At 45.6% G+C, this 7,115-nt stretch overlaps 1 long non-coding RNA gene across 1 annotated transcript; it reads left to right on the top strand.

Annotated features, from left to right (window-relative positions):
* Positions 1–4,673: 4,673 nt before the first annotated feature.
* LOC144097383 (uncharacterized) lies at positions 4,674–7,115 on the top strand. Its single transcript, XR_013306997.1, has 3 exons — positions 4,674–4,795; positions 5,619–5,660; positions 6,615–7,115. It is a non-coding gene; the product is annotated as an uncharacterized LOC144097383 (long non-coding RNA).

The following is a 7,115-nucleotide window of genomic DNA, read 5'->3' on the forward strand; positions in this document are numbered from 1 at the left end:
AAATACCCACGGGGGGGGGGGGGGGGGGGGGATAGGCCAGAGTTTGCTGCAGATCCAAATAGGAGAAAAATTCATCCAGACATAACTCAAGTGGCTCATGAATAAAAATTGAGGAATCTGGAAAAAAGAATAACAAATTTTGTGACATTTTAGGAAAGTTGGAATGAGAACCGAGGAAGCAAAGAGGTGAGGGTTACAATAAATTAATCGAAAGTAATAATAATCTATAAACAAATTTTGAGAGAAAAAGGGAAAGAAGAGTTAACACAAAAATCCCTCGTTCTCGATAACATACCTGTGAAATCCTAAAATCTTTCTGAATTATACCTTCTGGCTACTCGTGTTCAAAATTCATCTCAAATTCCACAAACGCTTGCTAGACGTGGCACGGGCAGCCACGTTCTCATTTTCAGTTTTCAAACTCAGTGTTTCATTTTTGTTTTAATTTCAACCATCCTATCAGCATTTTTATTTTGTTATTATTTCTTCAAAGTTTTCTGCAGCAGTAAGTCGCCGCCCGTCTCTTGGCCAATTCCCCGCAGTGGGTCATCATCATCATCAGGCTGACTGCACCATCTGCAGGGCAAATGCCTCTACCATGTCTCTCCAATTAACCCGGTCCTTTGCCAGCTGCGCCTACCCTATGCCTGCAAACTTCTTAATCTCATTCGCCCACCTAACCTTCTGCCGTCCCCTGCTGCGCTTGCCTTCTCTTGGAATCCACTCTGTCACTCTTAAGGAACAGCGGTTATCTTGCCTTCGCTATACATGCGCTGCCCAAGCCCGTTTCTTCCGCTTGATTTCGACAAGGATATCATTAGCACGCGTTTGTTCCCTCAACGATTCTACCCGCTTTCGGTCTGTTAACGTTACACCTATCGTTTTTTTTTTTTCCATGGCTCGTTTCGTTGCCCTTAACTTAAGCTGAACCCTTTACGTTAGTCTCCACTTTTCTCTTGAGGGATACAGGTAAACTGCTATTCGCGGTCTGAGACCACCTGCCATATGCGCTCCACCCCATCCTTATCCTTCTAGTTATTTCCCTCTCATGATCCGGATCAGCTGTCACTACCTTCCCTAAGTAGACTCAGTCGGTACTCAGTGGGCCGCCGTGGGTACTCGCCATTATCCTCTTGAGGTCAACAACACCAGTGAAGAAACTCACACACCTACCTAATGGCATGCCCTTTGACGGTTTCACCGAAGGAGAGGAAGATGGGAATAGTAAACGGCAGGCCTAATCGAGCTAGGAGAATTTGCAGACACTTAATTCTCTCCGTGCAAACCACGGGCAGGAGAGGATGAAATGGGCTATGTATTCAACGCTTTCGCATTAGGCACATAGATTCGACAGCATGAACGCAGAACAGCATAAATAAATATTGAGACGAAAAAGCTTCCAGCGCAATAGCGTCATGGAAGACTCACTTTGCCTCGAAGCGCATGAACGAATGTTCCATGGGAATCTTAAGGGCTCGTAGTCCGGTGTAGTAAGAAAGTGCTAATGGCTCAGGTTCTGATGTAGTTGGAAACTTTCAAAACAGGACACAGACAGCAGGACAAGGTTTGGAATGACGTGTGCAGTAGGCCCATTGATGTCTGATTTCACTAAGTAATCGGCCATCGAAATTGAAGTAATGCCTCAAATCCGTGGAATCCACTGAAAACGCTCTTCTGGCACATGAAGTGGCCAACAAAACACTAGGATTCGATACAAGAGACTAGACCTCGAGCTTTCAAGCGCTGCCAAGAGTGAGGGTCAGTCAGACAGAGTGATTACATGATAAATATAGCGGAGAACTTTGTGAATGGCCAAATAAACAGCGAGAAATTCAGCAGCCAAAATTGGCGCACAATATGTGACCCGGACAGAATAACTTCAATCTAGTGAGTGGGAAACACCCACTACTGCTTTTTCACCATGTTGAGAGGCATCTGTGAAAATAACTGCGTTGCTTTGATACTGGAAAAGATATTCTTCCAGGAGACCATTCAGAACAGTGGCAGTCAAGTTCTTTGCATATTGCGGCAGTGTATGGTCAGAGAAAACAGCTGGAGCAGCCTGCACATTGCTAACGCATTGCACGGACCTAAGCGAGACTGCATTCTTGACAACAGGTGCTCTGTAAGCACAAATCGAGGCAGCTTGTATTGCGGCCAATGTTTATCCAGAAACAAAGCTGGGTGTGTCAAAAAAATAGGCGGAGCCACTCCAGGCATAGGCTCAAGCACCCTCAACCTCCCTACCTTTCCTTCTCCTCCTTCTGCCTGCCTCTGGCCTTCAAGGACCGCAGGAGCTTATCTGCACAAAGCATGAAAATTCTGAAAAGGGCACGAATGGGTCAAAATTATATTTTTTAATGCTGCGAACTAAAAGATGACAGTGTCTCCCCGCAGGGCATAAAACACATAACCTAACGTATCATAAGACTGAGTATCGAACCTGCGAACTACCTGCCCAAATGCGGAAGCCATTTCAACAGTGCTACAGTCAATTATTTTATGAACATACCCAGTATTTATTAAAGTAAAATACTGTTCCGTGCGCAAGGAATATTCACAAGCCCTTTAGTAAGCGCTAGCAAAGCGCCGCAAAACTTTAGAACAACACATCACCAGGAGGGAGGCATTAAGCCTTAAAACATCACCAAAAGAGAATGCCTTAGTTTTAAGTTCATCTGGAGATGTGCATTCTAAGATGAATAATTATTAAGATCTGTCTGATAAAAAAGAGCCACAATGCCGACCCATTGTGCGAGCTTTTTTTAAATTTTGTGTAAAATATGCTAAGCAATTAAATTGAAATATCAAGTGTTAGGGTTCACATATTGCAGGACAATATGGTACCGTACATTGAGAGAAGTACAATCATTTCGCTTCTTCACCGTCCGCTGTAGAATATCGCAAATTAATATTTCGTGCACAAAAATTACGAGGCAATGTTCGTTTACAACCAACCGCCGAGCGGTTTATGCTCCCTGGATACTATTAAAAAAATTGCGGGTACGCTTAAGCCACCCTAAGAGTGGAACGCGACAGCATTACAAGCAACGTTCTAGCTCCATATAGCCGTGACTGTGTCGGCTCTTTCGCCATATGCACAATGTGGTTACTATTATCATATCTCTACTGGCGCATCGTAATCCAGCGACGACTATATCTTTATCCTGTTCCTCTTTACATGTCTATTTTGTGACCTCGTCCATGTTGGCGGCACAGATACGATCGAAATCTTCCATCCGGCCGAACCCAACCTGCTTGTCACGCCCCTTCTCGATTGCGTGGGGAAGGGCGAAACTTAAGGACGTCGTCGCTCTCGCGCGAGCAATGAGTGCCTTTTGCGATGACGCAGGGCGCTGAATTGCTTTTGTAAAGTGCCATGATAGCGGGGTGGCACGTGAATTTCATTTAAGTCGTTACATGTTATTTTTCACGGTGGGCCCGTAGCGTTCACGTCTTAAGGTGACGAGACGTTTTTACATCGTCGTCCTGTCGACCAACTAGCAACTTTTATGACTAATGGGCGCAAAATAGCACAATGTGAGGTCTATTCCTATCGCATAAAAAATTGGAAGGCTATGCATAAACTATTGTGTGCTATCCTTCGGTTCCACACAGTCGGAGAGTGGCGTTCATGACGAGCTTTAGATACATTAATTGTCGTGCTAGGCCGGCTAGCTCAACTTGTGGTTCTGCAGTATGTGTTTGTCCTTGAGGTGGTTGCTAACTTCTCGTTCCGACGCAGCATATACGGTTCCGTTTTGAAGCGGTTAAATCCGGTCGGTATAGGTCTGGAGCTTTGCACGTAAGAAAAAAAAGTGACGAAAAAACTTAAATCGCCGAAGCTATGAAAGGAAGACGGAGGAAAAGGTCATTTTAAAACAATACAAGGGTTGCGCCCTCGCGATATTTAGGCACTTCCATTAACCGCGCCAGCCTTCTCCGAACGGAAGGCCTGTAAAATAAAAGGACAATTTCTATACCGCTGGTTATTGAAGTGCAACCTTGCAGAGTGGAACGCGACTTTTCTGGAATCATTTCACAAGCAAGCTCCGTCCACCTATCATGTAATTATTCATTATGCTGCCGCCCACATGAAGAGAGCTGTACAGATAGCTCGAACGACACGTATTTTTTTCCAGTCAGAAGTAAGCAGAAAGTTGTGCAATTCTGGCTTTTGTGCTTGTACTGCCACGGGCAAAATAAATGGCTGGGAGGCTGCCGATCTGGAATACATGTCTTTCTTCATGGTTCCATGTATAGTTCTCTGCTTTCGAGTTGGTCAAGATCGCTTGTTAGTTCTTCCAGCATACACATACTCGAGGCCATGCATGCTTACTTTTCCCTCCAATAAAGGGGATACCTTACGTCATCCAAAATGTTTGACGAGTTAACAAAATTTCACTTGTTTTTTTCCTTGGTTTTGCTTCTTCCATGCCGCTGTCTCTTCGTTGTTTTTCTAATGAAAAATGCCTAGGCAGTATAAACCATATTTTGCTTTGTTTCTGTAATTCTGCACTTGGCATATCGCTTCACCTATGACAAACAATTACCCTGCCTCGTTGACGATGCCCCAAAACCACAGAGTACTATAAAGTTTTCACCTCCTCCTCCTGCCAAGCACGCAATGAAATGATCAGAGCAACCGCATCGCAATCGCCACTGCACTGTTAGGGTGTCGGTGTGCCAGCCATGTTCGCCTTGACGCTCGCTTCTGTGCTGCTGCTCACGGCGCTGGGAGCTCACGCGTCAGCGGGGATCTACGGTGACACGCATTCGGACCACCTTGAACGAGGTATTGTGAAGGTCCCGCATCGCAGCAGCACGCAGATGAAAGAAAAAAAAAGCTTGGTGATGCTAGTAGAGGCGGCGGTTGGTGACAAAACGCGTAGATTTTAAGTTTGTGTAGGGAAGTAGAGGAATAGTTGCATGATGAATTCTCACTGGGATTAACGTCGTTGGTAACGTAGAGTTTCTAAAGCGAAAGATCCAGCTGACACTTCATGGCGCAGCGACACCTGTCATCACTTGTCGTCGCTTCACACATTTCCTTGTTACTGGCATGTACCGTCTGTGCCAAAAGTAACCGGGCAGCGGTGGTTTATTTCTTAGCCACGTAGCAAAGCACTCATGGTAGCCTTTAAGATCTGTATCTGTGTAAAGTAAGGTGAACCCTTGTCATCACGTTCTGACACCTTTCGGTCTTTAGGGTTGCCGTATAGGCTCCGCTATTTGGTTTAGAAGCAAAAATTTGTTGCTCGGTTAGTTTTGGCAAATGGGTTACAAATTACTATGAACACGCTCCTCCATCCTCACTTCTAAGGGACCCTCTGCAGCGAGCTCCATTTAATGTCCACGTCCATTTACTTCTTTCTTCATTGCTAGCTTTCGTCAGACCAAGGTTTTACTTTTGTAATTTTATCACGTTCTGAAGGGACTGAATAAGCCGTTCTCACTTGAGCCCTTCCACTGCGTAATATTGTACGTCACGAAATGTACATACCTAGATGAATGTTTGGTGCATTCAGGAGCCACTAGATTAAGTACTGCCTGTAAGATATTTTTTCTGTGCTAATTAATAGAATCTAAATGCTTAAAACTGCTTAACCTACACGCAGGGCGGCGGGCACCATTCAACCTGAGGGACATGGAAGAAGACGGTAATAACTTCCTTCTCAACCCAAGTCTCGTCTTGAAGGAATGTTGCACAATTTGTAAATATTGCTGTGTGCCTGTCGAAGCAGACAAACGCACAACACCGGCAGACGCATACCTAATGTAAATTTCGTCAAGCGGAGCAGCCGACACCGCCAATATTTAAACAAAGCACCATCCGGAGAAAAAAAAACCTGCGGCGGTGGTGTCCCGCGCAGTCTTTCTTAAAATACGCTGATTGGTTGACAGTGTGTGTGACGTCATGGAATCACGCAACATGGCCGAGCGCTGAATAGTTCACGGGGTGTATGACGTCATGAAACCATGTGACAGAGCCTACTTGACACGTGCACTGGAAGATGCACTGGCAGGTCTCAGCTGGCAGGTATGCTGGTCTCGTGACATGACTGAGCGCGACGGCTCGTTCGGCGTCAGTTGGCAGGTGCGGTTCGTTGTGTGCAGGCGTGTCTAGGCAGTTCCGCACATCAGGTAGGAATGGAGCCAGAATCAACGCCGCTTGTGTCTAGCGCAGGGAGAATCCACGAAAGGGGAGGGGCGACCAGGAAACCATGTCGCTGAAGATAGAGTATTGGCGGTTGCACAGGCTCAGCGTACGCAGGCGAGCAGCCATGATAGAGGAGAAGCATGCAGGCCAAGCGGACTTGGGGCTTCAATGCTATCGCATTCTCAACGCCTAATGTAACTAAGTTTCGTCGACATTTTTTCTTCAGTATTTACAATTTTGATCAGTGCAATACTTTCGCATTGTATTTACTAAGTGACATGAACGATCACTCATATATTTATGATGGTCCGGGACTTGACTGTCTTGCAAAATATTTTAGTTTATTGAGCAATCGTAACCTTCATGACGTCTACTCAGACCACGTGCTCTGTGCCAGTTTTGTTCCACCATTTGAGTTGCCGGTTATATGTTCTGTACTCTCCTCGTGCTCAAGGCTTCCGCAAGGTGCAAGTCTACCGAAGGCCGCGGAAGAAGACAGCGTACTCTGAAGTGGCTGCAAACCTGGTCATCGACGGCCTCACCTACGTCAAAGGCAGACACCTCTAAGCGAAGTCCCCCGGAAAGCACAACACAGCTGTGCGTTTTAAACATGTGTGCGTGTGAACGGAGACTTAACTTCGCAGCTCAATATTTTGCAGCGCTGTTCTATGACTATACATCAGCGTAGCGCGTGGTCACTTGGATTCGCATCAGTTCGCACTTTCACCCAAAAAATATATTAAAACAAGTCATATCTGGCCCGCCTCACCTGCTGCCACAGGATACCAAATCGAGAGATAAATGAATCTGACAAAAGAGAAATCTTTTTTTTTGTATGAGCACCTGGAAACTAAACCCCATCTCACTGAAATATTTTGGGAGCAAGCAAATTTAAGAAAATGGGGGGCTTCTTCCGCTGCACGTATGGAGGGATCCAATAGTCACTAGAACCAAG

The sequence above is a fragment of the Amblyomma americanum genome, chromosome 7 (genome assembly GCF_052857255.1).
Source record: "Amblyomma americanum isolate KBUSLIRL-KWMA chromosome 7, ASM5285725v1, whole genome shotgun sequence".
NCBI classification, from domain to species: domain Eukaryota; kingdom Metazoa; phylum Arthropoda; class Arachnida; order Ixodida; family Ixodidae; genus Amblyomma; species Amblyomma americanum.